The sequence below is a fragment of the Belonocnema kinseyi genome, chromosome 2 (assembly GCF_010883055.1).
Source record: "Belonocnema kinseyi isolate 2016_QV_RU_SX_M_011 chromosome 2, B_treatae_v1, whole genome shotgun sequence".
In the NCBI taxonomy this organism is placed as follows: Eukaryota; Metazoa; Arthropoda; class Insecta; order Hymenoptera; family Cynipidae; genus Belonocnema; species Belonocnema kinseyi.
In genome coordinates, this window is record NC_046658.1 from 126,249,758 (window position 1) to 126,259,134 (window position 9,377).

Below are 9,377 nucleotides of genomic sequence, written 5' to 3' on the forward strand. Positions count from 1 at the left end.
CCGAATTTTTGGTATTCCTAAGTTTTACCATTATGTATTATAACCCATTCTGAAATTTTACCTTTCTTAAATTTTATCAGTTCCGAAAAATGAACGGGCCCCTTTTTAAGGATGCAACAATTTTTTAATCCTTTTCACACTTAAATCATTCAATACCAGAAAAATTGGTTTACTGCATCGTTATGATTCAAAAAAATCTTTTGCAGTTCTTTGCCGTCCATGACCTCCGAATCACCATGCTTTGTCGGGATCCGTTCATTTTTCGGAAAAGTAAAAATTAAGAAAGGTAACATTTCAGAATGGGTTATAATACATAATCGTAAAACCTAGGAATAGCAAAAAGTCGGAAATAGGAATAATTCGGAAATCCAAAAATCTGAAAGGTATTTATTCGGAAACTAAAGAAGCGGTATGGGTAAAAATTCGGAAGTGTTAAAATTATGAAGGTGAATAATTAGGAATAAGTAAATATACGGCGAGGAGAATTCGGAAAGTAGAAAAATTTGGAATTGATAATAAAGCTACCTATTAGCAGGTGTATAATTATTTCTTTATGGTAGCAAACAAATATTTATCACAGTAAATTTAAATATCATATCATAATAAATTTATGTTGTACGTTGAAAATTGTTTTTAAATTATATAATGATAACAAATAATTATTCATTCGTGAAAAATTTTAGATGACGGATAATATAATTTACTTGACCTAAAAAATTGAAAGGCTTAGATTTTGCATACTTTTCTTACAAATCTCGGAAAATTTTAATAAATCTTTTACTAATAAAAGAAATCTATTGTGAAACTACTTAAACTCTAACAAATATATATGTTAAACAAAATTTTTAACACGTACAAAATAAATTTATTATGACATGGTATTTAAATTTACTGTGATAAATATTTGTTTGCTACCATAAATAAAAATTTATACTCCTGCTGATAAGTACATTTATTTCCGAATTTTTCCTCTCCGTGTATTTACTTATTCCTAATTGTTCACCATCCTCATTTTAACGTTTCCGAATTTTTACCCATTCCTCTTCTTTGGTTTCCGAATAAATACCATTTAGTGTTTTGAATTTCTGATTTTTTCCTCTTTCCGACTTTTTGGTGTTCCTAAGTATTACCAGTATGTATCATAACCCATTCTGAAATTTTACCTTTCTCAATTTGTATCCGTTTAGATACCGTTTCTCAACGACAAGAAAAATCTAGTAAATTTACTTAAAAAGTTATTGAATTTCATTTTCAGTATCTTAATTTTGTTAAAATCAGTTACTTTAGTATCCTAAATATGCCGGAATTTTCCGAAAATTTTTTAACAGTGTAAGGGAGCGTTCACAATACACATGGGCGGGGGGTCGTGAAGATTTTTTTAAACACGTGATACTTTTTAAAACAAAAAATGAAATTTAAATTCGTGTCGATACATTAAAAGCCAATATAAAGAACACAAAAAATTTTGTAGTTGCTTTTTTAAACAGATAGTTGAATTTTCAAGTCAAAAAGACGAAGTTTTTAGAAGGCAGTTGAATATTCCACCGGAAATGTTGTTTTTTTAATAATTGAGTTGATTTTTAGGCAAGAGAATTTTCAATTCAAAAGGACCGATTTTCAACCCCAGAGTTTAATTTTTGAAAAAAATATGAGTTAAACAATAGATGAATTTGCAATAAAATAATTAAACAGTCAAGACATAAGTTAAATTTTTCACTAAATGAAGGAAATTTTCAACGGAGAAAATTAATTTTGTACCAAAAGACAAATTTTGACCAAAATACGTGAATTTTCAACCAAAACTGAATAAATTTGTCACTAAATGGTGGGATTTTCAACCAACAAGATTAATTTTTTACTAAAAGACGAATTTTCAACCAAATACTTGACACTTTAACTAAAAAAGATAAGTGTTTAACCAGTTTAATTCTACGAAAAAATACGAATTGTTAACAAAATAGTTGACCTCTCAACGAAGAAGACGAATTTGCAATAAAGTTTAAATTAGAAACCTAATTTTCAATTGAGAAATATGAAATTTGAACGAAATATTGAATTTCCTACTAAAAAAAATTAAAACAAAAATGGAATCGTTAAATTTTCAGTATAAAAACTAATTTTTGACAATAAAAAATGCATTTTTTAACCAGGTAAAATCAACTATAAATGGAGAATGCCTGATCAAATAATTGAATCCTTAAACAAAATGATAAATTTTCAACAAGGAAAATTAATTTTCTACCCGAATAGATGAATTTGCAACAAAATACATCGATTTTCTTCAGAATAGTTGAATATTCAACTTAGCAAGGATAAATTTCGAACCAAAAATGGAAAAGTCAACTTTTCAGAGAAGAAAATAATTCTTTAAAAAAGAGAAAGAATTGAAACAAAATAATGTGCAGAATTCCTGAAAATAAAATCAAAAATCCATCGACCAAATTTTGCCCACTGAAATTTGAATTTTCAACAAGAAAGTTCATTTATAACCAAATTGTTAAATTTTCAGCCAGATAGATAAATCTTTATGAAATAAAACAAATTTTCAACAAAATATATTGTTCAAATTTTACCCTTACAGTTAAATTTTTAATTAGAAAATATCTGTTTGAATAAAATCGTTAAACTTTTAATCAAAGAGATAAATATTCAAATGAAAATATAAACTTTCAAAAAATTATTTCTTAACAAAGTGTTTAAACCAAGGTTTTTAAACAAAATAGATGAATCATCAAAATGGTTGAATTTTCAACGAAACAATTGCATTTGTATCCAAGAAAGATGCAATTTCTACTGAAATATATGAATTTTAGAATTAAAAAGACAAATTTTCAAAAAAGTAGTTGAATTTTTATCCAGAAAAGATTTTGTTTTGATTTTTCAACATCAAAATACGAATTCGAATTAAAAAGTAATTTTTTTACGAAAATACTTGAATTTTCAATCCAAAAAGCCGAATTTTCATCCAAATAAGATGACTACTTAACAATATTGTTGAATTTTCAAACAAACATTTGAATTTTTACCCAAAAAATGCAATTTCTACTAAACTAGATGATTTTTCTAATTAAAAAAATAAAATTTTATCAAAGAAAAGTTGATCAGCACCAACAAATGAATTTTAATCACATAAAGTAAATTTTCTACGAAAACAGTCGAATTTTCAACCAAAAAGAATGACTTTTTCACAAAATTCATAAATTTGTATAGAAATGATAAAATTTATAACTAACAAGATAATCTGCAGTAGGAAGTAACCGCGAAAAAATTTAATATGAGGCAAATAAGTTGTTGATAAGAATTATACGTCAGGTTCAACAAAAAAATGCACTTAGAAAGTTCCCTATTGTTTCATTATTTCATTTATTTGCTATAAAAAAATTTTATGAATAAATTAGCCAATAGTCTTATTATCGGCAACACAAAATTTCTGTTTGTTAAAAGTGCTTTATATTTACGTAGGAATGACATTTAATTACAAAACTAATCGAAAATTTTATAATAACCATTGTTAAAACAATTCTTGTAGCAAAATATTAAATTTTGAGATTTTTCTAATCAAGTTATAATATTTATCAATATTTGATTAAATATAATGATTGAAATTTTTATTAAACATTATATAAACAAATTCAAAATTTTGGCCCTTTCGCATAGAAAAACTTTTTTTTGCACTGGAAATGTTTTAATCTGTTGGACGAATGACTGCTGGCCACAAAAATATTTGAGAAGTTAATAATAACCATTGCTATAAATAATAGTCCATTTTACCAAATATCATCGAAAATTATTATTTTCAGGAATATCTCTACCTATTCCGGCCATCCAAGAAAATTTAAATTCGATAATACCTTAAGTATAAATATTTTGTCACAAGAATTGTTAATAGCAGTGGTTATTCTTAACTTTTCTAATATTTTTGTGACTAGCACTCATTCAACCGATAGTTTAAAACATTTTCAGCGCAAAAAAATTTCTATATGAAAGGGACAAAAATTTTTAATTTGTTTATCTAATTTGCTTATCAAAATTCAAATTGTTATAGTTTATCGAATATTATTAAGTATTTATTATTGTAAGGAATACCTGAAGTCGTTCTGGCCATTGAAGGAAATTATGATTTGAAAAAATCTCAAATTTTATTATTTGGCCACAAGAATTGATTGTAACAATGTTTATTATAAACTTTCAAATTAGTTTTGTAATTGAATACCATTCCTACATTAATATAAAGCTCTTTTAGCACACAAAAAATTTACCGGTAAGAAGACTTTTTGTCAATTTTTTCATCAAATTAGTTTATAACAAATAAATGGAATAATAAACGAATTATTTGTGTCCTACGAGTCCCTAAACATTCATTTAAGACAATATAAAGTTTTCCTGATCAGTTATTAAAGCGTAAAAAATTTCAGTTTTCCCGTACTTTGCGTGACAAAACTATTGATAAAAAAAGTTATGAGACAAAAGTTCGGAGCGCCAAACTCTTTATAATTTAATGAACTTTAATCTAAATAAATTCAAAATCGGACCAAAATTGAAGGCTCTGGATATTTTTGAACGAAAAACGTGCATTTCCTCCCACTGTGTGACATGCTGGCGAATTTTATGAAGGGCTAACTAGCATTTATGATCATGTTACCTTTTGTTTCACTGTTTTCCTAATGCCCGAAACGTTCATGGGTACCTGGGTATCCGATATTTAGTTTTTACCCGGGTTCCCGTGTACCCGAGTTATACTTCTGCCATTGGGTACTCGTCAAGTACCCGGGTTATTGGGTATTGGCAAATTCAGAGCCCTAAATAAAACAATTTCAGTTTATAATGTAATCTTTTTAAAACTTATTCTGCTTGACAGTTCTTTAAAATGCGAGTGCAAGGGTAAATGGGAAACTAAGTGACTGGTTTGCTATTATACAAGGTGTTAGACAAGGATGCGTTATGTCATCATGGTAATTTATTTTATTCATGAACAAGTGTATAAGAATGGCCCTCTTTGACGAAGAAGGTGTGGTTCTCGGGACAGTGAGGGTACGTGGGTTAGCTTTCGTAGATAATAAAAATATAAAAATGTAAGATATTTAAATAGGAAAACAATCCAATGTAAAATCTCTTTTTAACGTCCAATAATCAAATTGATGAAAAAAAAAAATCTTGAAAATATAATCAAGAACCCAACGACCAAATTTGGACAACCACTTCAAAATGTTCCCATTGCAATCTGGAAAATAAAAAGGAAACAAGTCTCTCCCTCCCTTCTCCCTAAAAAAGAAAAAAAGAAGAAAAGAAAATTATTTATCTTTACTTTGGACGAAAATAAAAAGGAGAAAAAGAAGAATATTATTATTATTATTTTCGTCCAAAGTAAAGATAAATAGTTTTCTTTTTTTCTTTTTTTCTTTTTTAGGCAGAAGAGAGGGAGAGACTTGTTTCCTTTTTATTTTCCAGATTCCAATGGGAACATTTTGTAGTGGTTGTCCAAATTTGGTCGTTGGGTTCTTGATCATATTTTCAAGAATTTTTTTTTTTTCATCAATAAAAATATAATAATCCTCAAATAATGTGGTGTAGAGGAGACACTAGTTGACGTGTCTGAAAGAAATTTGTTAAGATGATTTTGGGCATGTTGAGAAAATGAAAGATGAACGACTGACGAAACAATTGCATCAAGGACAGAATACATAGAAACATAGAAACACAAGAGCTTGAATGAGAAAATGCATGGACGTGAGGGAAGCTAGAGAGATATGCCAGGACAGGAAAGTGAGGCGACAAATAGTTTATAAATTGAGTGTCAGTGAAGACTTTTGCAAATTTTTTTTTCTAACTCTCTGATTTTTCCGTGACATTTTTTCAATTTTTTGTTGGCTAGGTTCGTTTTTCACTTACTAGGTTTCTTTGATGCGTAAAGTTAAATTCGTATTTAATTTCTATACAATTTATGCGATTTATTCCATTTGCGAATATATCAAAAATACTTACACGAATAGAGGACCCTCTCTTTCGTACAAAATTGTACCCCCCCCCCCCCCCCCCCCCCCCCCCCCCCCCCCCCCCCTCCTTGAGCTATTGCGTAATTTAAGTACGGTCCTTAACCAGTTACGACCCAACACTGGAACATGGTGGGTTTAGAACGTGGGATTAGCGTCTACAAAGTGTGCATTTGTTAATAAGATCAGGAAGAGATTTGTCGGTGTTACGAATTTTTTTTTCGAGAGTGAAGATCTGTCACAAGATAGTTTTGGTTGCTTATGTGAGAGAAAGAGAGTGCGATTAACATTCTGATTTATGCAAAGGCATTCGGAACTGCCGTTGCATCTCGGGCCTGAGCATCTAACCTTGCGATGTCTTATCGGTAATGATCTCACTCATATTCGCGAACTCCATCCGCCCCGAGTTATTAATTGTTTTTCGAGGAGTAATGAATTATTAATAAAACTGCTACTGGGCTTTTTTAACGCTTCTTAATAAAAACGAGGTCAATTGAGTCGAGAAAGAGCTGAATAAAATCATACACTCTAATTATTAAGAGATCTTTATCAAATTAATCAACATTATATATAAAAATAAAAAATTGTGCAATGCAAGAAGGGGTCGTTCATGAACTACTAGAATTTTTAATAAAAAGAAGATTGACTTTCCAATGAAATGAATTTTCAACACGAAAAGAGGAATTTTCAATTAAAAAATTGATTTCTAACCCTAAAGTTACATGAGCAACGAAATAGTTGAACTTATAAATAAAAAGACAATAATTTTCAAACCAAATAGTTCAACTTTCAACAAAAATGTTAAATTTTTAAGTCAAAAGACGAATTTTTCTAATGCAGTTGAATTTCAATAAAAAGTTAATATTCAACCAAGTAAGAAGATTTTCCTATCATAAAATAGTTGAATTTTCGACCTACAAAGAGAACTTTATCAGAATTGTTGGATTTTTAATTTACAAAGATTAAAGTCCAGCAAATAGTTCAATTTTCGAACAAATTTAGAAGACAGTTGAATTTTCAACAAATACATTTATTTTTAATCAAGAAAGATTTCTAGCATAAAATAATTATTTTTCACAAAAAGATGAATTTTTAACAAAATTATTTAAACGAGAAAACATTAATTTTATACAAAAAAGTTGAATTTCTTAACTGAAAATGAAATAGTTAAATTTGCATATGGAGCATGGTTACATTTTCAGATGAAAAATTAATTTCAACCAACTAAACAAATTATTTTTTTAACCTGATAGTTAAATTGTTTACAAATAAAAATGAATTTACCACCAAGAAGGTCAATTTTCTACGAAAAAAATTAACTTTCAACAAAATTGTTAAATTTTGAAGCCAGAATAGCGATTTAATTTAGAAAACAGTTCAATTACAACCCGAAAATAAGATTTTTTCACAAAAAATATGTATAAAAATAGTTTAATTATGAACCAGAAAGTTAAATTTTTGTAGAAAAATATGAATTTAATTTTGAACCAAATAGTTAAATTCTTAACCAAAAATATAAATCTTAAATCATTTGAATTTAACATAAAGAATGAAATTACAACAAAATGTATCAATTTTCTACAAGATAGTTGAATTTTTCATTTTAAAAGGATAAATTTTCAACGAAAAATGAAATAGTTACATTTTTAGATCAAAAATTAATTTAAAAATAATTATTTATTCTGATAGTAAAATTTATAAGAAAAAATAGATTTCTTGTCAAAGAATGTTAACGTTTTACGATAAAGACGAATTTTCAAGAAAATTGTTCTGAAAAATTGAAACAATTGAATTTACAACTCGAAAATAAGATCTTACAACAAAAAATATTTATAGAAATAGTTGAACTATGAACCACATTGTTACATTTTCAACGAAAAATATGAATTTTCAGAAAAAAAGTTCATTTTAAACCAAATAGTGCAATTTTCTACCAAACTGTTGAATTTTCAATAAAAAAAGACGAATTTTCAAGAAAACAGTTGAATTTTCAACTCGAGATGATGAATTTTCAAATAAAACGATGATTCTTTCGCCAACAACAGCAAAGAAGGTTTAGGAAATCTGCTATTTTGTTAAAAATTCATCTATTTGGTTAAAAAGTCATCTTTTTGTAGAAAATTCAAATATTTTGATAAAAATTCGTCCTTTTGAATTGAAATTGCATCTCTTTTGGTACAAAATCGATCTTTTTTGGTTGAAGATTATACTAATTTCTAAAAACTTCATCTTGTTGACTTGAAAATTCAAGAATATGGTTAAAATTTTCATTATTGCAGATTGGAAACTGAACTATTTGGTTGTAATTCTACTAATTTGTTAAAAATTTATTTTTTTGTTCGAAAATTCAATTGTTTTGTTTAAAATTCGAAAATAAGTGTTTCTAGTTTTAAAATACGTGTCTTTTCGGCTTGAGATTTCAGTCGAAAATTCAACTATTTTGTTAGAATTTCATCTTTTTAGTCGAAAATTCAACCGTTTTGATCTAAATTTGTCTTTTACAATTGACACTTCATCCTTTTTGATTAAAAATTCATCTTTTTTGGTTAAAAATGAAGTTTTTTGTTGGAAATTCATCGGTCTTCAGAAAAATGCATCTACTTGGCTAGAAATTTTTATTATTTGGTTGAAAATTATTATCTTTTTATTAAAAGAGATATATTTTGATTGAGAATTGGACCATTTTTCTAAAAAGTCATATTTTTTGGTCGAAAATATAACTATTTTGTTTAAAAGTCCTATTTTGTATTTTAAATTGCAACTGTTTTTTGTAAAAATGACCCCTCAATAGAAAATTCTTCCTTTTATATTTCTTGGTTGAAAATGAATTTTTATGAAAAGGGGATTGCAATTCGGCTTGAAATTTCAAATATTTTCAAATATTTGATTGAAAACAAATATTTAACTGTTTTGTTGCACGTTTGTCTTTTACGTTAGAAAATTTGTCCTTTTGGAATTAAAAACATCTTTTTTGGTCGAAACGACTTTTTTTATTACAATTCATAATATGCAGTGGCATTAAAACACACGTAGTTTCATTGTCCCACTTAAAAAAATGCATATTCTTTAACAAAAACTTTTGTTATTAAACATTTTATTGCAACTTCTGCTGTTTTTTTCAAAAACTGAATTGGCTCATTTACAATTTTATTTTTGCGATTTCAAAGTTACACATGCGGTCTACACAGAATCCTGAATGTTTTTTGACTTCTAAATTATATTCCAAACCTCAGTGACCCAGACTTTGTCAATTGAATTTTCTACCGCATCTTGTTCTACATCGTAGTTGTGGTCCCCTATTGCATTATCTTCTAATAATTTACAAAAAAAGAAATAGGGCCGAGAGTCTAGTTACAACAACAGTCCAACGAAACTTCGATAATTGAG